This window comes from Rattus norvegicus, chromosome 6, assembly GCF_021556685.1.
Source record: "Rattus norvegicus strain SHRSP/BbbUtx chromosome 6, alternate assembly SHRSP_T2T, whole genome shotgun sequence".
Lineage (NCBI taxonomy): Eukaryota > Metazoa > Chordata > Mammalia > Rodentia > Muridae > Rattus > Rattus norvegicus.
In genome coordinates this window covers 107,981,764-108,005,529 of record NC_141539.1, presented here as the reverse complement: position 1 = coordinate 108,005,529, position 23,766 = coordinate 107,981,764, and the positions used below count along the sequence as shown (strand labels likewise).

At 43.8% G+C, this 23,766-nt stretch overlaps 2 protein-coding genes across 5 annotated transcripts in view; both read right to left on the bottom strand.

Moving 5' to 3' along the window:
- The window catches only part of LOC148005380 (uncharacterized), a 168,564-nt gene that overhangs the window by 87,455 nt on the left and 57,343 nt on the right, over window positions 1-23,766 (bottom strand). The window lies entirely within an intron of this gene.
- Sipa1l1 (signal-induced proliferation-associated 1 like 1) overlaps window positions 1-23,766 on the bottom strand; it is a 279,472-nt gene that overhangs the window by 198,430 nt on the left and 57,276 nt on the right. Inside the window, 1 exon segment of the mRNA NM_001389245.1 lies at window positions 18,701-18,767. The gene's annotated coding sequence lies outside the window, so the exon portion shown is untranslated.

The following is a 23,766-nucleotide window of genomic DNA, read 5'->3' as shown; positions in this document are numbered from 1 at the left end:
AGATCCAACTGTCTCTACCTCCTGAGAGCTGGCATTAAAGCTGTGCATCACCATACCCAGCTCTATATAAAATACACGTAACTTCATTATTGGCCAAGGAGTACCAACTCACCAAAATGTCCATTAGCTACCCCGATAGTTCAGAAATCCAGAATAAAAAATGAATGCCCTACCTGTCTTTGTGTGTGGTGTTGGTGAAGACAGAAAAGTTGTGACCCTGGAATTAACCCCTGGGTACCCCCCAGCTTGTGCAGCACATTCCTGGACTGTGTAGACACAGGCTTTGCTGTGTGACTTCAGCAAAGCCTCAGAGGCCAACTGCTGGTCCCCTGTACCCCTCCTCCTAGAAGTCTTTCTGGTGAGGACCTCAGGACTCCAGACTCCAGGAGATGCTGCCCCCAATTAATCCAAGAGCAGCAAGCAGGGAAGCCAGAGGCAGAAGGAAAAAAAGCCTGCTCCCTGAAGATTTTTAGGTTAGCTCCAAGAACTTCCCTCTCCCTCTGCCAGCAGCACCCATCAATTCCCATAGCAACCAGCCCACGGCTTTGTAGCTCGTCCAAGGGGAAGGCGCAACAGCAGCAGCAGCAGCAACAGCAGCAGCAGCAGCACCAGCAGCAGCAGCACCAGCAGCACCAGCAGCAGCAGCACCAGCAGCAGCAGCAGCAGCTCACAAGAGCAAGGTCGAAATCCAGGCAGCAATCTCAGCAAGGCGCGTTAGGTACTTGCAAGCTGGCTCCAACACTGCCTCTCTGCCTTCCAATTCCCACTCAGCCAAACTGATTTCCTCCGACCCTTCAGCCAGATGCTGAGACAAAATGGCGACTCAATCACATAAAACAAGATTCTGCTTTCCAGGATGATTCTGGGGCAAGTCTGTATGACAACACTAAAGCAATCATGTCTCCTTGCCCACTCAATGAAGGAGCCTTTAGAACTGACATTAAGATTGGGATGACCTAGGAGTGATCATTAAGAACCTCAGAAGTGATGAAGCTTGCTGAAGTGGCTGGAGACAGGTGGAGTCCTGTGAAGAACAGGACTCAGGATGAGAAGGACTGCAGGGGACCAGCAGCATCTGTGTCCCCAGCATGCTCCCCAAGGACACTACAATGAGGGGCACAGTCATTAGGATGACTCAGTAAGAGTAGAGGGTGTTGTCAGACTGCATTTGACAATTGGGAGCCGTGGGCAGGGGATGCATGGTCAGTGATTTAGTGCTTGTCTCCTATGCAGGATTCCGGGTCCCACCTCAGCACCACAGAAACAAAAGAATAGGGGAGGGCTGAGAGGGGAAAAAAACATGACTAATGAATCCAACACGTTTATCTAAAGAATCACTGTGTTGAAAGAGATTTTCTCTTCTCCCACAAGAAAAAGACAAAAATCAAACTAAAAGTTCCCAGCATGGGCTCTAAAGCAATTCTGCTGTTTCACATCTTACAAAAGCTAACAGGCAAGGAGATAAACAGCATGATGGGAGCCGGTGGTGGCACCTCTCACTGCCCACAGGTCTGCATAGGCTAGAGCAGACGCCACAGCACAACTAGGTAGAGGTCCACCCACACTCCTGCCCAACTCACACTGCAACCAGTACATCCCCGTGACTTTCCACTCAAGACCCCAGAGCACTGTGGTGAGGAATGTCCAACTTTTGCCTAAGATACTAAATCCTAAAAGAATATTTCACATAACCAAGACAACAGAAATGGAACCCAATACACAAAGAAAGAAACTATCTCTATGTGATCAGTAATAAATCTTCCTAAACTAAACTTTGGGAAAAAACAAAACAAAAAAAGATGGGAAATATCTAATGTATGAGAAACAGGAGATCAAAGCTTCTCAAAGATATCTAAATTCCCATGTATATTTGCTGTAATTCTAGTAAGACTAAGAAGCTATTCTTACAGAATACTCAAAGTTAATTCCACAGCTCCTGTGGGAAAATCATGAAGAATAATTGGGCTAATTATGGAAAGGAAGATTAGTGAGGAGGGCTAGCCTTAACGCTTGCCAGACAGTGAAAGTGTGGTGAACCTATAATAATTAAAAAGGAGTAAAACTGGTTCCTGAGTCAATGGATAAACCAAGAAGAAAAAAAAAAATAAACCCTAAAAACACTTGGGGGAATTTCATGTAAGATAAAATGTGACACTAACAATAAATCAGTGTAGAGAGAGAGATTAATGTCTCAACAATAGTGACAGCGTAGCCAGATAATCAGGGGAAAGAACAAAGAAAGGGCTGCTCAGCCACATAAAACACAGTAACAAGAATGCTTACAGCAACAGAAACACCAGCATCTTCAAAGAAAGCAAGATGCAGTTTTCTAATGTTAGAGAGCCCACATTTCTTCTAATAGGACATAAAAATCTAATAAGAAAGTTAATGAACACTGAAAAATGTACAGATGGCAAAAGTTACCATAAGTGGCAAAATATAAACCACGTGGGAAGGAGAAGGCATCTACTGAAAAGCACTTTGTTTTTATTTAAGAGTCTACATGGTGAGATGAACAGGCAGAGGACAAGAGTCGGTCCACACACTGGGAAGTTACCATTAAGCACTTGAAAGTATGTTCTTGTACGGCATGAGAAACAGACAGAAAAGTAACAGTGAGAATCCACTTTTCACTTGTGAAATTGACAAAACCCACAAAGCAAACTAAGCCAAGCTGAACGTTCAGAGTATAGCTAGAATTCCAGGCAGAGGACTAGGAATTCAGAGTCTGAGGCATTCTCTGCTCCGTGTCATGTTTAAGACCAGCCTAGACTATCTGAGGCATCTTAAAGAAGAAACATTGTGAATGTAAAGCAGAACTGAAGACTGCACACCTTATTAGGCCCAGCTACTTGGGAAGCTGAGGTGAGATAATGAAAGTCTGGGTACACGCTAAAACTTCAAGTAAAACCAAGTGAGATGCAAACCACATCATGTACTATTAGCAAGAGAGAAGAAAGCAGTATCTATTCCTGAGAAGATATATTGTGTATTTATTTGGAAGAGGTGAGATGTTAATACTTGAAACAGACTCTAACAGTAATAATCTTTAAACCAGAAATCTCTCTAGATAAACTGTGGACTTTAAGTCAAGGTTTGCCACTGTGTACTTTCTATTGCTATCACAAAATGCCAGAGAGTAAGTAATTACAAAGAATGAAGTTTTGACACTTAAAAGTCCTAGACTGGGTAGCCCATCAATTTGCCCTATGGTAAGGGACTTTTGGCCACTTCACAACATGGTAGCTTCTGTGAGGGGATCATGGTGGAAACACACTTAAGACAAAAATAAAATGAGATTCAGGGACCAGTTTTTCTCATATAATTACTGGTACTTGCGAGAATGAACTCCTTCAGAAGACCTGCCCTAATCCCTTCTGAGGGTGATACTATGGGGACCTAAATACCTCACTATGCCCCACCTCTTCTATTTCAGCACCTCAATATAACACACTGGGAACTAAGCTTCTAGTACACTGCCCTTTGGCGAGCAGATACTCAAAGCCCATCCATATTTTAGCAGCAACTGTGGCACTCTCAATGCCTAAAGCCTGCCATTGAGACACTGAAGGATAAGGAAAATCTGCAGCTGAACCAATTCAGTGTGCTATACTCCATTTACATAAGAGCTACAATTCATACATAAATATAAATGTCATAAGGTAGCTGAGTAAATCCTGGAAAGAAAAGAATGTTGTTGGAAAAAGTACTAAAACTCCAGGTACATCTACATAGCTCTGCTTCACTGAATATCTATGGCTTACATCCTCTGACATATGCTAATAAAAAACGAAGTCTATCTATATACTGTACTTTGTCAATTTTTAAATCCTCCCCTCACTGCTCCTAAAGATGTCCCTGCATCACTTTCTAGATTTCAAATCCTTCAAGAAAAAAAGGGGTTGGGGTGGCACTATGCCAAGTTCAGCTCTGGATGCATAGAGAAAGTTGCCTGTGTAGTCAAACAAAGGAAAGTTGAGTTGATAATGGGCAATATGGTGACATTCAATTAAAGTGTTTATGCTGTTCTATGTCTATTGCTGTGATGCAAACACCCTAACCTGGGCAAGTTTATAAGGGTTTACATGGGGCTGGCAATGCCAGGAGGGTAAGAGTCCACCACTCTTATAGCAGAGAAGCTCGGCAGCAGCTTGCATGGCAGCTAGAGTTGGAAGGTGGGAGCTATGGGCTCCTCCTAAACCACAGACAGGAAGCAGAGAAAGTAAACCTCAACCAGCCAGAGTCTGAGACTCTTAAGAGTTCACCCCTTGTTGTAGAAACTCAAAGGTCCCTGTGCTCACAGGGAAGCACTAGGAAAACAGGAATGTTAGACACTGAGACTTATCCCTTCAAAGGGAGGGATGTATAACCTATTTTACATCCAGAAGCCTGAGGAAAGACATGCTTAGCCCAGTGACCTTTGCCCTTTGGGACCACTGGATACTCCCCAGACCCTATCATGAGCTTGTCACCTTATAGAACCTATCTTTATGGAAGGTGTCACATTCCAATCTTCACCTCATCCTTATGGAAATTTTCTTACGTACTTTATAAACAGTTTCAATAGAGCCATGTCTTAAGCTTTATTGTGTATAAGATATGGAGTCTTATTTATTTATTTAACTTATTTATCATAATCCTCAGTGCTAACTATTGGCTTACAAGGTGATTCACGAAAAGCAGAGGATGTAGGAATGAATACGCTAAAGGCAGAATACAAATATAATAAATCTACTGATTCAAACTTTCCCTTATAATACACACAACATTGGGCTGCTAGCAAAAATGGCTTTGTTCTAAGGGCTTTTCCCTAGATATCTGACATTTCTTTAATGACACAAATCCTGTGTAAACAGGATGAATACAGAGAAAGGTTCACGTTGTGATGCTTTGGATGGGCATGGCCTCCATAGGCTCATATATTTGAATGTTTAATAATCGGAAAGTGACTCTTTCTTGAGAAGGAGGTATGACTTTGTTGGAGTGGGTATGCTTTGTTCAAGGAAGTGTTTCATTGAAGGCAGGCTTCAGGTTTCAAAAGTCCTATGCCAGGACACCCCTCACCCCCCAACCCCCACCCCCTCACCCCCACACACACCTCCCCCACCTCTCTGCCTTCAGATCAGAATGTAGCTCTCAATTACTTCTGTAGAGCCATTCCTGTCGTGCCTGGGGCCATGTCCACTTATTGGTAGTGGACGAATAAGCCTCTGAAGTGGTAAGCAAGCTGGGAGAAAGACAGGATAGCAGCTGCTGAAGCAAACGTAGCAAAGGAAAGCTGACCATTTCAAACACTGGTGCTTCTGAATGTGACACTCACCAAGTATTACACTGATGAGTTAAATGCTTTCTCTTATAAGAGCTGCCTTGGTCATGGTGTCTCTTTACTGCAATGAATAGTAACTAAGACAAGATTTTCACAGTGAATGACATAATTCAGCTATCTACAAAGGTGAAACTTAAGAATGCCTTCTTGAGGAAATAAATATGTTCCAAGGAAAGAAAGGTACCACAAAGAGATGGCCTGTGCAAGAGCTGTCACTGCTATTTTTTAAAAAGTCACAAGAGAGGACTCTGCACACCCAGGACCAGCAGCAGGAGACTGCTGTGAACAGCGTGGCATCTTCTATGGGCTCCCATAGAATGTCTGCCTCCACGTGCTGTCTTCATTTTGTTTTCCACATTACTCCACATGTACTGCTCTGCCAATTCTAAGGCTGTTTGCACTAGACAGTCCCTCTGGCCCTGACCACCTCACAGCCAGCCTTCCTTGTTCTCATTGCCCTGCAGGGCCTCAGCGCCCCATGTGACTGTAAATGGAGTACAGCTCAGAACTTTGCTAAGAGCTCTAACTAGAGGGTTTGAGGAGCTTGGGAATAGACAGGATTACAATTGTGGAATCAAACGTGGCAGATGAAAACCGACCATCTCAAACATTGAAGCTTCTGAATGCCATCTACCAGGTATTGCGTTTTTATTCTCTTAAGCAATCAAAAAGAAGAAAGAAGTCTTTCCTGTCATGACAGATGACCATTCAAAAGAAAGAGATGTCATTCAATGCTTTACTCTAAGACCAAGAGTCCTTTAAAGGAGACTTACAAGGCGCCTGTCCTTCCTGCCCCAGCAGGAACTTTCACTTAATCCTGTGTGTGGGTAATGAGGTAGCACTGGTCACACAGCACATTCCTCGGGCCTTAGAACAGACCAGTCTGCCCTGGAAGAGCCTTCCGAAGCTCAGGTGCACTAAAATCAAGAACGACCTGTGGCCAGCACAGCCTCCTAGGCACACACTCTAAATGAGGTTACTTCGGTTGGCCCTGGAGATCAGAGAACGTGCTCTGCCTCGCCCTCTAAAGTCAGGTCCAGAACTCACGTGAAAGCAAATCCAAAGTGGAATGCTGGCTGCACTAGGTTTATATACCACGAACAGGTCTCCAAACATCAGCGAAAGAAAATGTGCAGACATTACATATGACCTCAATTATATTAGGCTTTTGAGGTACAGGAACCCAAAGCTTTTAATTATAAATAAAAATTAAAAAGTCAGATCAACATGTTGGTATGTGGAGAACAAGCAGAACAGCTGGAGGGAAAGGTGAATGTAAGCTAGGACTTACCACACACAGACACAAGGTCTGCCTCTGTTTAAACTTCTTTTAGCATCTCCTAAGAACTTGCAGGGTTAACTAAACGAATCCAAGATTAAAGAAACGGTGAAATAAAGATAACAGGTCTACAAGTAAAACAAAAACAAACCCAGACTTCTGAAAGATGAAGAGTAGGTGGTATGGAGGGTCTGTTCCTAACCAGGGACAACCACAGCGACAGAATGTGTGTGACGCATCTGGAGTACTGGCATCACCTGCGGGGAGAAGGCCCAGGCAGTAGTACACTGTGGTGAGTTTTGGTCAGTATCATCTCATGCCCCTATGGCACCTTCTCAAGACCTCTGCCTGTGCTGTCCAGGCAGTGCACCCTTGTTCCTAGCTAGGCCAAATGTCATGGGGGCAAGAAGACTGAGGAATATTTGGTAGTCATGAATAAGATTCACTCCCTGTGAGATCCAGTCCACGTGGTTACCAGCAGTAAAGCAAAAATTCCAGAACAATTACCAAAGAGCTTAAGGCCACTCTGTCGTCCAGCCATAAAACCACAGTTATGTAGGAACCTTACTGCCCTTTAGTCAGCCTGCATGGCTTCTGGCTTAATCTTATCAGATTATAATTCACCCAGAGTATCTTCAGAGAGCTGTTATGTGCACACGTGCAAAAGTGAACGTACACACATCGGCGCGTACACAACCCCTTAGCAAAAGAGAGAGAGAAGGAAACACATGGTCTTAGCAACCTTCTGAAATGTAACCTTCTAGTTGAGTTAAAGGGAAGGCGGAGCTAACACTGAGACAGACAGTAACTGCTTGCCGCCCTCTCCAGAAGCCCATGGCTACCCTTGTAGGTCTCCGTCACTCCCCAACCCTGTGAGGCACATTCTTCCACTCAAGTTATGAGTGACTCTCTTCTAAACCCCATTCTTAACCTATGCTACAATATCCTCGATGAAGCCTCCAACTAGATTTCACTAAACTGGCCAATACAGAGATTCTTTTCAGCTTCAAAGTCACCAATCCTGATGTGGCCAGAGTTGAGTTCCAAAAGTCTAAAGAAGTCCTTAGGCTAGTGATGCTGGCATGTGAGGCTCTCACAGAGTAGTGTGTGTTGGGAGGTGCTTGCATCAGAGGAACAGGTACAGGCCACTTGCTGTGGAAACGTTCACCATAATTGCAAGCCTTTCTTCTCACAGCTGAAGTGACTGAAAGCCTTTAAAAGGCCAGCACACATACACTTTGATCTTTCTTGTTCCCTCATAGGACAGACAGAAACTGGACATTTAAAAATTAGAACTTAGAGATGTGTAACTCAGAGACAGAATGTTTGCCTAACACTCCCAAAGTTCTTGGATTGAGAGCCGGGACTGCAAGGGGAGGGAAGACTAAGAAGACACTCACATGCAGCTGCACATACAGGGAAATAAAAAAGCACAGCGGCAAGCTTTGTGTATCTAATGGCAGATCACCAAACGACTTTAAAATCCTGAAAACAACGACTGGCTCTCCAGCAAGTCCTGACTTTAATGCTCTACTTTCAACACTAAATAGAACTGAACAGAGAATGAGGCACCAGCAACCAGCTACACCCACTGCAAACAGAACACTAACCAGCAGGCTAGGCATGGGCACTCTTCTCTAGCACTGTCCAGGATAAACCACAGCCACACCATGAAGTCTCAACACACTGTAAACGCTAAATATGTTGTAAAGTATCTTCCCCAACCACAGCAAAAAGAAGTTAGAAGTTGGTTACAGGAATAAAACCAGAAAAATCATAAAATCATCAGTATTGAGCAATACACTAGTAAACAGCCAACCAAACCAAGAGAACAAAATACAACATTTCAAAACACACGGTATTACGGCAGAGACAGGGCTGAGGAGAAAGGCACAGCAGTGAACTCTTCCATATAAAGGGAATCCCAAATCACTGAACTAACTATAAATTATAGAACCAGAAAGACAAGAAACTAAACAGAAGCAAGGAAGGGAAAAAGAAGAGATGGAAGCAGGAATAAAAAGAACAAAGAGAAGGAAAAACAACAAGAAAAAGCAGAGACCAAAAGTTTATTCTGGGGGAGAGGAAGAGAGTAGAACTCACCAGTGGGAAAGGTTCACAGTTACTAAAATCACGACAGAGTGGGGACTGTTTGTCACTGAGTCCACAGAAACAAAGGGGCTGTAAGAAAGCTAGCAAGTAGAATAACTTACATTAAGTGGACAAATTTCTAGAAACACAAAAACGTACCAAAACTGCACCATGAAGAAACATAAGCTTCACGGGCTGGTAACTAGCAAAAAGGGGAGACCAGAGCCAAAAACCTGGCAAAAAAAAGGTTCTGAACTAACTAGTTTTCTGGGTGAACATTTAAAAGAAAGTCAGTCCTCAAGCTTTCAAAAGCCTGGAGAGAAGGGTCACCTCTGAATACATCCTAAAAGGCCCATGTCCTCTTGATGTCAATGTTGCTCCAAGCAACATTGTAAGAAACCTACATAGGCCAGTAGCTCTAATGGGCACCAAGAACAAGGACCGTCAGGGACACACAAGTGAACTGAACTGAGCGGCATCCTAACAGGACTATAGACAGGAGCCAAGTGGAAATTATTCTTGGAATGTACAGTGTACAGTGTACATGCAAATCAATCTGTTAGACACCACATCAACACGAACCAATGAAACACCTACACACACACACACACACACACACACACACACACACACACACACACCTCCTCACAATGAAAACAGGAACAAACTAACAATAGAAGAAAAGTGCCCAACATAATTGAGTCATGAAAACTCACAATGACGCTCAGTGATGATAAAGCATTTCCTCAGAGACCAGAAACAAGGTGCGGATGTGACTGCCACGGCCTTACTTCTACCCACTACAGTATCGGAAAGTCTAACCAGAGCATTCAGCTGAGAAAAAGAAACAAGACATTCAAGCTGGGAAAGAAAAACTAAACCCGTCTATATCTACAGATATTAGATGCAAAGTCCAAAAGAGGCCACAAAAATAAAACTGAACTCATACATGAATTCAGATACTTGGCTGGGTGCAAAACTGAGCTGTGACCCCCTATACAGTGAGCATCTGGAAAGAACACTGCAAACCCAATTCTAGCCATACTGAGTTCAAAGGAAACTATGACAAAAGCTGGAGAAGACCTAAGAGAAGTCCTCCCTCCGGCGTGCACAGACGACGTAGCTGTCATGATGCCATACTGCCTGAAGCAATCTACAGATATAATCCAATCCTTGTCCAAACTCTAGGACACTTTCTACCCAAAACTCCTAAAATGGAGTTCCAGGAAACCAATAGCCAAAGTGAGCTGAGAACTCTGCCCTGACGAGTATGAGGGGACGCACCACACCTGCTAGTATCAAACTACATTAGAGAGCTACAGTAATCAAAACAGTGCAGTTATAGCATACAGGCAGACATAAACCAGCAGAGAGAACCCAGAACCAGAGCAAACCCTCAAAGATAAGGTCAGAGAACTCAGCAAGACTGCTGAGGTCATCCCGATAGTCTCATTCAACTCATGCTACGGGGGAAATGACTCTCTGCATGCCACACAATAAAATGGGAACTTTACATGCAAAACCTAATTTAAAGTATGTCAAAAGATGTAAATGCAAAACTCTAAAATGGGAACTTTATATGCAAAACCTTAAAGTATGTCAAAGATATATGAGCAAAACCCCAAACTGAAAAACTCCCAGAAGAAAAAAAGTCATCCCCATAGTTCTACCTGTCTGAAAGAAATGTAGGAATGGAAATGGAGAAGAGCCTGAGGAAAAGAAGGTCCAGTGACAGGCCCAAAGTGGGCTCCTCCAGCTCAAGGGGAGGCCCCAAGATCTGACACCATTACTGGAGCTATGGGGCATTCACAAAAAGGGACCTATCACGACTGCTCTCCAAAAGATCCAAGTAGCAGTTGAAAGAGTCAGATGCAGATGTGTGCGCCCAACCAATGAACAGAAGCTGCTGACCCCTCTTGTTGAATTAGGGAAAAGCTGGAGGAAGTTAAGGAGGAGGGCAACCCTGTAGGAGGACCAGCAGTCTCAATTAACCTGGATCCCAAGATCTCTTAGACACTGGATCACCAACTAGGCAGCATACACCAGCTGAGATGAGGCCCGCAACACATATTCAGCAGAGGATCGCCCAGTCTTGGTTCAGTCAGAGAAGATGCACCTAACCCTCAAGAGACTGCATGCCCCAGGAAGTTTAGAGTTCTGGTGGGTGAGTGGGGTGGGGACATTCTTGTTGGCAGGGGTGGGGGGGTATGGGATGTGAAATCCTTGGGGTTGGACTGGGAGGGGAATAAAATCTGAAGTATAAAAATAATAAATGAAATTATAAAAGAAAAAGGTCATCACTTCACAGCATGGGATTTTGCAATGACCTCTGACAAGACAGAAGGAGAAAATTAAGACATGAAGTTTCTCATAAAAACTCAGCTTTGAAAGACTACCAACAGAGTAAAAAGATGGCCCACAGAATGGGAGAAAATACTTATAAGTTGTATCTGATAAGGTTCTGACAGTTTACAAAATGCAAGAAATAAAGCCAAATCACAGCTGACACAAATCCGTAAATGAACCTGTGAAGCTCTGTGCTAGGGAACTTATCATGAATCATGCGATCCCTACACAAATATTCCTTTTTTCCAGGGGTAAACAAACCTTCCTAGTAACTGAAAGAGGGACTAGCTCAGAAACACTACAAACGGACCTGGCATCCTGAACTGAAACCGTGGTTTCCTTTACTCCTTAAGAGCTTGCTTCCCCTGTGGTGGGAGCCGGCCTGCGTCTGCTCTCAGACATGTGCAGTCCAGGTGAATGTCTGCAGAAGTCAGGAGGCCTTTTGTGGAGTAATCCTCCAGGAGGCAAGGGCCGACACGAGCACTTTCACCTCCCTGCTCACCAACCCTGCAGAAACTTTAGATAAATGTTAACTTAACTAATTTCTCAAACCTACTGACCAACTGACTAGAAAAAAAATAAACAAAAAAACCTTTAAATAACAAAAAAGGGTCCAATGTTAATTGTAGTGACAGCTTTTTTTTTTTTTTTTTAATAGAAAGAGTTCCTCCTAAAACATGGAGTTTACTGCATCTCGGCAGCCATGATTAGTTACCTCAGCTTTCAAAAGCTTACCCCGAGTACTCACAACACCTTTTAGTTAGGAAGCTACTGTGGACAACAGTGTTTCAGGAGGTGCCTCCTCCTCCAAGAAGCCCACCCTACACATGTGCAGGCCCATGTGACCAGTGATTTCCTTCAAGTCTACAGCACTGATCACTAAATTCTCATGCTTTAAAAATCTTCCCTAACAAGAACAGCAAAGCTGTCCTCCCGAGATAAACAAGTCCTCACCATGGCCTGGTTTCCCTCAGATGGTACCCAGCATTCACGTATGATATCCATGGAAGTTACTTAAGACATTGCCAAAGACACTCACGACGTCCCTCCCTATATACACTGTACTTACAGACTGACACATTAAAAGGGTTTTCCAGCCACTGTGTCTTAAGAAGGGAAAAGGCAGCAAGCACTGCAGTAATGTCTAGGGCACTGAGGGCTACAGAGCAAGCACCAAGCAAATCAAGGCCATTGAACTTGTCTCAAAAACAAAACAAAACAGAAAACAAAAAAGGGTAGGTTTGAAGCTCACTCCCTGCTACTCAGGCTTCCTGAGCCCTCTGACTCCGGAAGAATCAGGAAAGCCAAGCTTCTCGATACCTGCACCTGGCACTTGATGTTCTGACTTTCCAGAAGCCGATACTTTTGTACACCACCCTTTGTGGATATGTAGAGGCAGAAGGAGACAGTTGTGAGTCCTGCACACTTCCTACTCTCGTCTAGTCTGCCTATATCCACAAGATACAAGCTCTTCAGAATTTTCAACTTTTTTTTTTTTTACTTCTTACCTCCCCGTCTCTCTCCCTTTCTCCCTCCCTCCCTCCCATTCTTCTGAAACAAGGACTCACTCTGTATCCCAGAACTTGCAGGGCTCTTGCTTAAGTTTTCTGGGTGCTAGAATTACAGACAGGAGCCACCATGTCCAGCATGGAAATTCCAAATTTACTAGATAACAGGAAAGGAAAGCCAAGAGTGAGAAAAGGAGACACCCTGAGTTAAAGGACAGCCTGGACCCTGAAGAGAGGAAGGGAGGAAGGGAATAAAAGTACAGTATAGTCATCTCTCCAACCCCACCCAAATGAGTGGCAAATATTTTAAGCAGACAGCACGCCGAAGACCACAAGACAGAGTAGCTCAAAGTCCTGTGACCAAGAACTGCTGTGAGCAGAGTATGGTTAAGCTGTGAGAAACTACTCTCTGTTCTTATGTTCTCTAGAACATAAGATTAGAAAAGAATTTAGTGCACATGAGCTAGTCCTGACAAGAGAAAAGGGCAACAGCAGTGACAGTAAATGTGAGCCGGGGCACACCACACTCAAGGCCAGTCAGTCATTCACAGGCACAGAGAAGCGGCTTCTATAGTCAGCCCTTTGCTACTGACTACCCACCCTCAATAATTCAGATTATTATCATTTAAGTAACAAAGCCTTGTCTTGTTCACCTCAGGTTGCATCTGTTGGACCTTCAGTGCAATTTGACTGGCTTACTGAAGGAACATTACCAAGTCTTCACAAAGGGGAGCATAATATTCAGAATATTCAAAACCTTGTTTGTGTACCAGATCCAGTCTCAGCTGAGGGGAAATCTGCTGGATATAAACATCTATTCTCATCTGTTGGTGATAAGGAACTCACAGGGCACAGGGAGGACGAAAAGTAACAGGTGACAGCCAACTCCACAGCTGTGGAGCAACTCCAAGCAATGCTCTCTGTGCTGCTGACACAGCAAGGCGACATCATCTCAGACTGAGTCTCCTGCCAGCTCATACCTAAGACCAAGAAATGCCTAAAGAATGTGCCATCAAAACTTACTTCCCTGTTCTGTCCATGCCTTCCACAAAACAGCAAGAGAGAGAGAGAGAGAGAGAGAGAGAGAGAGAGAGAGAGAGAGAATGTGTGTGTGTGTCCGTCTGTCTGTCTGTCCGTGTGTTGGCACATGGCATCACATGGCAGCCAACTTCCAGGGTAGCTCCTTTCCTCAAGAGCCAGCATTTTAAGATAGGTCTCTCCCTGGGACACAGAGCTCACCTATTAGGCTACACTGACGACCAGGGAGTCCCAAGAATATGCCTGTCTTCACCTCCGTTAACACTAGGATTACAAGTGTACTTTCTAAATGTGTGTTCTGGATATCAACTGACTGAGCCATTTTTCAAAAAAAAAAAAAAACAACAAAAAACCACATGTCCCCACTCTCCTGTGTTACAGCAGCACAGCCTCTGCATGCCTTTTAATGTTATAAACACTCTTCAGTAAGGACAGGGTCTAGTAAATGTGCTCTAAGGAAAAAGTGATCAATGTTATCCCTTCCTGGTGGGTTTTGAGCTTCCCTGACCATTCTCTCCCTAGAGGCAGATGGCTGGAATGTAAATAAGTGACGTGAAATAAAAGGGCACTTAAACAACCTCCACTTAGGAAACCTGACTCCATCTAAGGAAGGAAAAACACAGAGCAGAAGACAACACTCAGGAAACCTGCGAGAAAGTTTTCCTATATAAAGCACAGAATTCAGTCTTAGTCATCAAGCATTATACATTTAATGCTTCTTTCTGGCTGAGTATTTACAAGGAATATATCAAAGATGCTTTTAAAGGGAAAGAAAAAGGCATGCTTACCCAATTCAATTCTAGAATAATAGTGCTCACGAATAATTTTAATAAGAGAAGAGTGATAATCTATGTAAATACAGACACAACACAAGGTTCTGTAGCTTGGGCGAGGCCTACTACAGGCAGGCCACTGCTTCAGATAGCCCCTCACTAGAAAAGCCACACTCAGAAGGGCAGAGAGCATTCCTCTCCTGCTTTCTAAGGAGAACTCAGTAAGGAGACACACCCCAAAAGAAGCTCTACTTCAGTGGTTCTCAACTGTGACCCTTTAATACAGTTCTTCAAGTTGTGGTGACCCCCAACTATAATTATTTTCATTGCTACCTCATAACCGTAATTTTGCTGTTATAAATTGTAATGTAAACATCTGATGTGCAACCCCTATAAATGGTTGTTCAACACTCCCCACACAGGGGTCCTAACACACAGGTTGAAAACCACGGCTCCACCTAGACTTAGCAGACAGACCACACCAGCATCCTCCAATGTTGATGCTAAGACAAGCAACCTAGGTGTCCGTGGTTCTGGTTGTTAGTGGTTCTGGTTATTAAACTAAGCAGTTCAGTCTAAAGGACGGGCCTTGGCTTCCCAGCTCTCACTAGATGAAAGGGTCTGCTAAAGCTGTCCTGGGCACGTTTTATTAACTAGTTTTCCTTATGGAGCATAGCAGAGGAAAGGCAGGAAATGCATACTTCGATAGTAGAGAAGAAGCCAAAGAAAAAGGATGAAGTTTAAAATACAATAAGATATGGTAATTTGAATGAGAATGTCACCAGGAAGGCTAAGAGGTGTGGCCTTGCAGATGTGCCACTGGTGGTAGGCTTTGAGGTTTCAAAAGCCCTGGCTGGCCATTCTTAGTTAGCTCCCCCTCCCCCCAGGAAGCGTTCTCTAGCTTTTCTCCAGCACCTGCCTGCCTGCTGCCATGCTCCCCACTGTGGTGAACATGAACTGGAAGTCTCTGAAACTGTAGGACCTACTAAACATCCACTTTTATAAGCTGACTTGGTCATGGTGTCTCATCACAGCAATAGAACAAACAGTTTCCAAGATGAAGGTGAAAATCAGAGACTCCTGGTACCTGTGGGAAGGCTGATTCCAGGGCCCCACAGATTCCAACACCCACATACACAAGTCCCTTATATAAAAAGATGGGATGCAACCTAGATTTAGTTGGTTCATATCTGTAACCTCAAGACTCAGGAGACTACAGCAGAAGGCTTACCATGAGTCCAAAACCAGCCTAGGCTACATAGCTGACTGAAATGTGTCTCAAATAAATAAATAAACAAACAAATGAATAAATAAAATGGCAGGACATCTACATAAAAGCTATGCTTTAAACCATTTCTGGTGTGCTGACGACTCCTACCACAACATAAATGCAATGTACACAGTTGATGTGCTGACAATGCCTGTGACAATGTACACGCAATATACAGTTGGCACCATCAGGAGAAAGCAGATGGAGGGAAAGCTGTATATTTCAGCACGGATGCCATCCATCTCAGAGGCTCACACTGGCTCTCTGGAACCGTGGTGGAGGAATGCACAGATATGGGGCAGCCTGCTCTGGTTTTCCTCCTCCCCTCAGCACCACAGTTGCAGGCTGCCATCATGGACATTCCTGCTTCAACTTTCAGCAACTCCTGAGGCTCCAAAGATGCTGTTTTTGGAAAAGAGTTTCTGAGATGTGTAATTAATAAAATAATAATAATAAAAATAAAAATAACCAAAGAATGAACTTTTCAAGTGGCTAAAAATTTCAGAGATCTAAAACTTCTTAAATTCCACCACTATTAAATATGAGACTAGGAATGGCCATGAAAATGTAGCCTAGCGGTATGCTGAGTGCTTAAAGACACTTTTAAAGATAAGCATTCTCTAGTTCCTCTCCTGAAATTCAAGGAAAGTCAGAAATAGAGGGCTGCTTTGAAAGTGGTGCTCCAATTACCCAGCGGGCTCTTGGGCACCATACGCTCTGAACAAAGGTTCTCAGAGGTGAGATGCACGGATAACCCTGGCTGCCTCCTGGACCTAGTCACCCAGAAGGGCTGACCCCTTAGGCAATTTTTCTTATAACAAACAGCAGATAAGAAAATTCTCAAGGTCTTTTTCAGCACTAGTCAGAGACCTATATAACCAAAACACTCGGTTGGTCTGAATTTGAGAATTTAACTTATGGTAGCTCTGGGACATTGAAAAAGTGCCTCCTTCACTCTGGGTCGGGGTTCCTTTTCAATACACCATCCTCCTTCCACAACTAACCTAAAGGCTAGAATAGTCACAGAAATATTAGAATAAACCTATGCTTATTCTGAGAGGAGCAGGTGTTCAACTAAAGATTTTATTAATCTAGTAAAATTTCTACAGGGGACCCACAAAATAAGCTAACTCCCCATGATGGTTCTTACACATCTACCTGGTATTCTGTAGTGCATCCTGGCGAGCTTTACACCCACAGGCTCATGTTGCATTCCTTTGTAAATCCAACTCCAACACCACACACTGACGTGTGCACATGGCATCATCTGATGAGTTAACTACCCTTCATCTCTAAATCTCAACTTTTTTATTTTCTTAAACATACATATTCCTTTTAAAAATTCTAACTCTCCCATGTCAAAATTCATTTAAAATAAGATTCTGTGATCTCTAGGTAATAAGTAATAAGAGTTTCTGAAATATTTCTAATTGCAACATTTGAGAATTTTATTCCACTCACAATAAAACCACAGTGCCATGCACGAATTGATAAAAGCCACAGAACTAAATTCTTTTTTGGTTTTTTTTTCTTTTCTTTTGGACAGGGTTTCTCTGTGTAACTTTGGCTGTCCTGGAACTCGATCTGTATACCAGGTTGGCCTCGAACTCAGATCCACCTGCTTCTGCCTCCCAAGCATTAGGACTAAAGGTGTGTGCCACCAACAACGAAGATATTCTGACTACTGAGAAAACGTTAAACACAATAAAAATGCCACATTCACAGAGGACTACAAAGCATCTTGTTTCCAGCAGAGGGGAGAAAACAGAAGCCAAGCCAAAGCACTCACACTTATGACCAAGATCAGACCTAGTCAATGTGTTTTGACTTCTGTAAAAAGAAACAAGAGTTTGGTATACAAGGAACTAAGAAATCAAAAACATTCCAGGCAGGGCTGGGGATTTAGCTCAGTGGTAGAGCGCTTACCTAGGAAGCGCAAGGCCCTGGGTTCGGTCCCCAGCTCCGAAAAAAAGAACCAAAAAAAAAAAAAAAAAAAAAAAAAAAATTCCAGGCTATAGTTATAAATATAGGGGATACATTACAGGTTGGAGTTTGTGGGTGATTTCTTCTTTCTGTCTTGACAATTTTCTGACACTATGAATGCATATTGTAAAATTAAAAATGAAGGTGAATGGCAGCACACGATGTCCCGGGAAGGGAGCGAGCCGGCCACCACTCAGACACTGCTCATACACTGAGTGCTTCTAATTGTACGGTGTGAACTCAATAGCACAGTCTTGCTCAAAACAGGGTTGAAACAGAAACACCACATCAAAACGTAAGAAAAATGGAGAAGACATATCTATCATGACGTATCTCAGCGTTATCGATCATGAACAGAAACAGAAGCATATAATAGAAACCTAAGCAGCCTAAATAACCAGGGGGAAAACTTAAACTATTTTGACTGTCAACACGACCATCCTGCAAGAGACAAGACATCTAAGGAGAAACCCCTGCAGCTTAGGCTATCAGACCACTGAGACAACAGTCGGTTCCCAGAGTCTTGGAGGAGAAGAAAGACAGTCGGACCCTGTCTCACACAGTTCTCACAACTCATCAGACCATCTCACGGGAGAAACTGAAGCCACACAAGGATAAGCAGGCCCCCCTTGACTCGGCCTACTTACTCATGAAACCCTTATGATCTGTTTAACCTAATCCTCACGGAGTCCGATGCAGATAGGCTTAGACAAGGGGTGGGGGCCACTGGGTGGCTTTTACTATTCCTCTTCCCACTGTGGCCACGGAGTCTCCTTTTTCTATTTCTCACTATTAAGTGTCTGCTTAGGTGACCTATGAAAAACAGAAATGTACCCTGACCCATTGGGATAGCCAGGGCCTGAGCTCTGGCCCTAACAACACTGTAACAAGGAGAGTACTGCTCAGAAGTCAGTGACTGGAACTGGGTGGGCTTTCACACCATCTGCTTTTTCATGGCTACTCATCAACAGGAAAATGGCAAAGGGGAAACACACACTGGGTAAGTCAAAGTAAGTAGCAGCCTGGTAAACCAGTGTAAGGGACATTTCTCTTCAACAGGAACTGATGCTGAATCCACCTACGTACCTCATGCCCTCTGAAAGCTTGGAGTGAATCTTGCTTGTGAGTCCAAATTGTGGCAATCTCCCGAAATCTAAATTAAAATAATTGTAAGCTTTAGTATAATAGCTATTTTCAATTTTTAGAAAATATGCAACTACCTCACAGTAAGTAAACAATCAAAATATAGTATTAATAAAATTCTAATCCAAAAGGGGCTGGGGATTTAGCTCAGTGGTAGAGCGCTTACCTAGGAAGCGCAAGGCCCTGGGTTCAGTCCCCAGCTCCGAAAAAAAGAACCAAAAAAAAAAAAAAAAAAATAATTCTAATCCAAAGCTTCTTTTAATTTCAATCTTTATGTGGAACTTTATGCACTTTAATAAACATAGGCTAACCAACAACCACTTTTACACAAAGAACCTACACTTAAACCTGACTAGACAGACATTTGATATTCTAGGGCTACACCCCAGGCAACCAGTTCAGAACACCAGGAGGAACTCAGGCCCAGGACCTGTAAAAGGTTTGCCAGGAAGAGACACTGATAGTTCAGCCACCACCTAACTGTGGGAAACCACCTCCACCTCCCACACAAAGGGTTGTTCTGAAGCAGAGATTCTCAGCAGGGTGTAATTCCATGCCCTGTGAAACCTTGCAATCTAGAGACATTGTCAGTTGTCATAACTAGAGAAGGGGACATGGGGTTGTCACCAGCTCCCCCACTCCTGCTCCCCCCCCCCAAAAGAATTCCCTAGCCCAAAGGAGAAATAAATAAGACTGAGAAACCTCCTTCTAAAGTAACAGATGTTCTGGCTTATAGAACTTAGACTTTCTACAGTTCTGGGAGCTGAGGGGACAACCCAGTCAATAAAGTGATTGCTACCCGAGTAATAAGGATCCAAGTTTGATCTCTAGCACTTACATAAAAGTCAGGCATGGTGGCATATGCTTGTACTTCCATAACTAAGGAAGGGAGACAGATGGATGGACTCACTGGCCAGTCAGCCTACCCTAATCATAAGTCCCACTGAGACCTCATCTCAAAAACAATGTAGAGAGCTCCTGAGGAACATCACCAAGTTGACACTCTCATGTGTGCACACGCATGTAAACACACTAACACATACACCCACAGTAAATCTATAATTCATCCTTGCTTTACACTGGGTGGGTGTCTTGTTAATTGTACATGTGTCATTATCTCAGTACCTGGTGCCTGCAGAGTCCAGAAGAGGACACTGGGTCCCCTGGCTATAACTGCCATATGCGGACTGGGAATTGAACCTGGGTCCTCTGGAAGAGCAGCCAGTGCTTTTTAACCTAAGCCATATCTTTAGCTCCCAAATTCTATAATTCCAAAGACTGCTCATCTGAGATAGATAAGCTCCCAACCACAGTCATAAAGTACTTTCTATGAAAGCTATGTTTCTATACATTACTCACTAAAAAATAAGGTTCACGCTAATATCAGTAACCAGAAGAAGGGGGTTGTTTGGTTTGCTGTGATTTGGTTTAGTTATTTTCGAGACAGTCTGACTATGCAGCCCTAGCTAGTCTAGATCTCAGTATGCAGACCAGGCTGGCCTGGAACTTAACCAAATCTGCCTGCCTTTGAGTGCTGGGACTCAAGGTATTCACCAACATGCATGGTACTAACCATTTGTAATAAATGCTTCAATCTCCAAAAATCTTTGAATCAAATTATATTCATAAGAGCTTCCCAGAAAAGGATTGTTTTCCTCATTTGCCAAGGTTAAACTCTACTTCAAACTCTTCCCAGTCATACAGAATGAAGCCTAAAAACAGTAATAATAACCAGAGCTGAGTCTCACGCATGGAATCCCCAGTTCCTGATGAGACAAGGATTTCCTCTGCCCAGCCTGTCGTCCTGAACAGTAAGAGTCTCATCCTTCATTCACCAAGCATAAAAAGATTTTTAAACTTACTTTAATTTTACATTCAAAACAGGTTTACCCAGGTGACATGTGCCCGAGAACCACAGCATTATATGACTCAGCAGAAGAGAACTGAAGAGGGGCCTACAAGCGCCCTTCCTATGCTGCCACAGCTGAAAGATACACACAGCTCTAGACACAACCTGTGAGACAAAGAACCAGTGAAGGGGTTCTGAGTCACACAGTGCAGACAGGAGACATGCCGTTTCCAGAAGCCTGGCCTCTGTGGGATAGAGTACACGCACAGAATGAGGAAAGATAGCCACTAACACCCCAAACGAAGGCTCTGTCTTCCTAGTCTTCATGGACTGAGCTATAACTAGCTAACTGCATAAACAAGGCATGCCTGGCAGCTGACTAGCACTGATAAAACACATGGTACAAGAACAAACATGCCAATTTAAAAAGAATATGACATAGGAACACACAGATTCCAAAAGAAATGTTCCCTCCAAACTGGATGAGGCTTCCAGATGAAGCAAAGCAGACCCAGTATGAATAAAGGCTGACATTTTTGCCTCAGATCCTCGGTGATGCATATGAACTGCCTAAGTCAGACTTAACCACCATACGCTGGCAGAGCTAAATGGGCCCAGGCAGAGATGAGCAGAGGCACTCACAGCCCAAGGGACAGAAAGTCCGGGGCTCCAGCAAACCTGTGGTAGGTGGTGGGACCTCCCACAAAGACCTCAGGACAAGGAGTGAACCAGACTCTCAGCAAGTGTTACTGAGGGATGTGGAACCTAAAGGCCAGGATGACATCAGCAGGACCAACTCAGGTCCTAGAAACAAGGCTCCGCACCTCCACAACAGGAAGGGCCCCATCAAGAGTCAGAAATGGAGACCAGGTCAAAGCCTACTTCCTGACCAAGGAGAAACAAGAAAAGGAGGAGGCCTGAAGGACAGAGGCTCAGCTGTTTCCAGGGAGACTCAGGAACTGCAGCGCCCAATTTGCAATGTAACCCTGACCCCTGCACATACACAAGCGCTTCGGATACACACACATGCGGGCGCGCACACACACACACACGCACGCACGCACGCACACATGTCCTTTTCCCTGGACTTAAATTGGTCTTTAAATCAAACTCATAATAAAATTTCAAACATAAACACTTCTTTTTGTTGTTTGTTTTTTCCACTCCCAGCAGTAAAATATATTCTATTCCAAAAAAGAAAGGTTGTTCAATTTCCTGTCAAAAGCAATCCGAAGAAGGCCACCTACACTGTAAAAGCAGCTAGAGGAAAATAGCTACAGAAAAGCCTGCGTGTGTGGGTGGCATTGAGTGCCGTGTAACTAGCACTCTGGGTCGTTAAAGGCGCTTTTCCTTGATCATTCCGAGAAATATGAAAATTAGTCAGTCTGACTGCCACAGAGAAGCTTGTCCTCTAGCCTACCCAAGGAGAACAGGACCCGCAGCAGACTTCAGCCTCAGTAGGGAGGAATGTCAGGGTGGAGTAGCTCCACGTCTTCAGTAAGGGTTTTCTTTTTCTGTATTCTGGAGGAAAGGCAGATTCTCAGACAGCTTAAGGTAATTCTCTCGGGGAAAGGCATTCATGAGTGACCATGACCCTTGTTGCTAGACCCCACACTCCATCTAAGTCACAAATCTCTAAACCAAGATCACTTCCCAAATATTCACTCCTAACGCTTTGGGGACTAACCACTTAGGACCTGACCACGTTCTTGAATTAGCCACACCAGCACGTCTATCCTACCTGCACATCCTTTCTGGGAAGTCTACCCTCTTTAGACAGGCGACCAACTGGCCCAGCACTTTAAACCACAAGCTCAGGCTGGCAACCGGTTCTCTGATGCCAAGTACCGCATCGGACACCTCATCGCTGCCTGTGACTTAGCTCCAGGACATCGGACACCTCTGGTCTCTGTGGGCACCTCCACTCATGTGCACATACCCACATACAAACACATCATTAAAGTAAACTCAAAACCTGGGACATGCTCAGAACTGAAGCAGATGCTACGTGATGGGGACAGAAACGGCTTTATCAGCCCATCAGTAAACTCAAGAGAGCAGCACACAGAGTAACTTAAAATACAGAATCTGTCTACACTGTGACAATGCAACTTCAGTAAGCCACGCTTTCCAATCAAAGAGACAATTTCCACAAAGGCAGGAAACAGGGGACGTAATGATCATGGAAGACTGTGCAAACGGCAGACGGTAATCACTGACCCCAGACAGACAGAGACCAGAAAGGAAGCGGTATGCAGGGCAGCTGCCAGCAAACGCAGACGTCAAGCCTGTAAATGGGATAAGCTAACAGTTCTGAGCTATTCAAACAACTGAATGGCTTGGCCTGGCTCTACTCTGTAAATTCTGATAAACGTACAAAAAGATGCAGCAACAGTAGAAATAACCCTTTTCCCTGGACACCTAACCACAAAAGAGTCAATGCCTATAAGGGCTGATTGACAAGTACTTCCTACAAACCCCAGCCTTCTGCTATGAAAGTGTTACAGTTGTGATAACAGAACCCAGAATGTAGCACTGATAGAAAGACCATGACCTACCTCGTAGGCCACATTGACCTTTCTCTAATAATGTCTATTTAGTAAGTAGACCTTCCACTTCCAGAACCTTCCACTATGCTTAGAATCCCTCATCTTCCTTGCTCCTTGTGATCATGGCAATTGAAAATTGTCTCATTTGTGTACTGTTTCCTTGATTTGTGCTTGTTTGATAGTCCCTTACAATTAGGTTATGTTCATTTTCAACATATTGCTCATTTCCTCTCTATACAAGAGCTCCTTAACTGCACTCTGTCAGGTGGAACACAATGTCTTACTCTGTCTACGATATGGCAATGTGGGCTCATACTACTAATCTGAGGTACTATCTGGCAGAATTCCAAACAGTAAAGCTACTTTCTTTCCTTTTGTGAGTGTTATGTAGTGGGTGACACTTTAAGACACTTTAAGGCTGAGATGGCACTTGCTTCCCTTGAATGGACACGGGTTTCTTTCCACTTCCACACAATGACTCTAGTGTCAAAGGATCTGATGCCCTCTTCTGGCCTCTGTAGGCACAGAGCACATGTGTGATGCACATACATACATTCAGACACTCATAAAATAAATCCATCCTTTTTAAAAATAGGACTGCATAGGTCCTT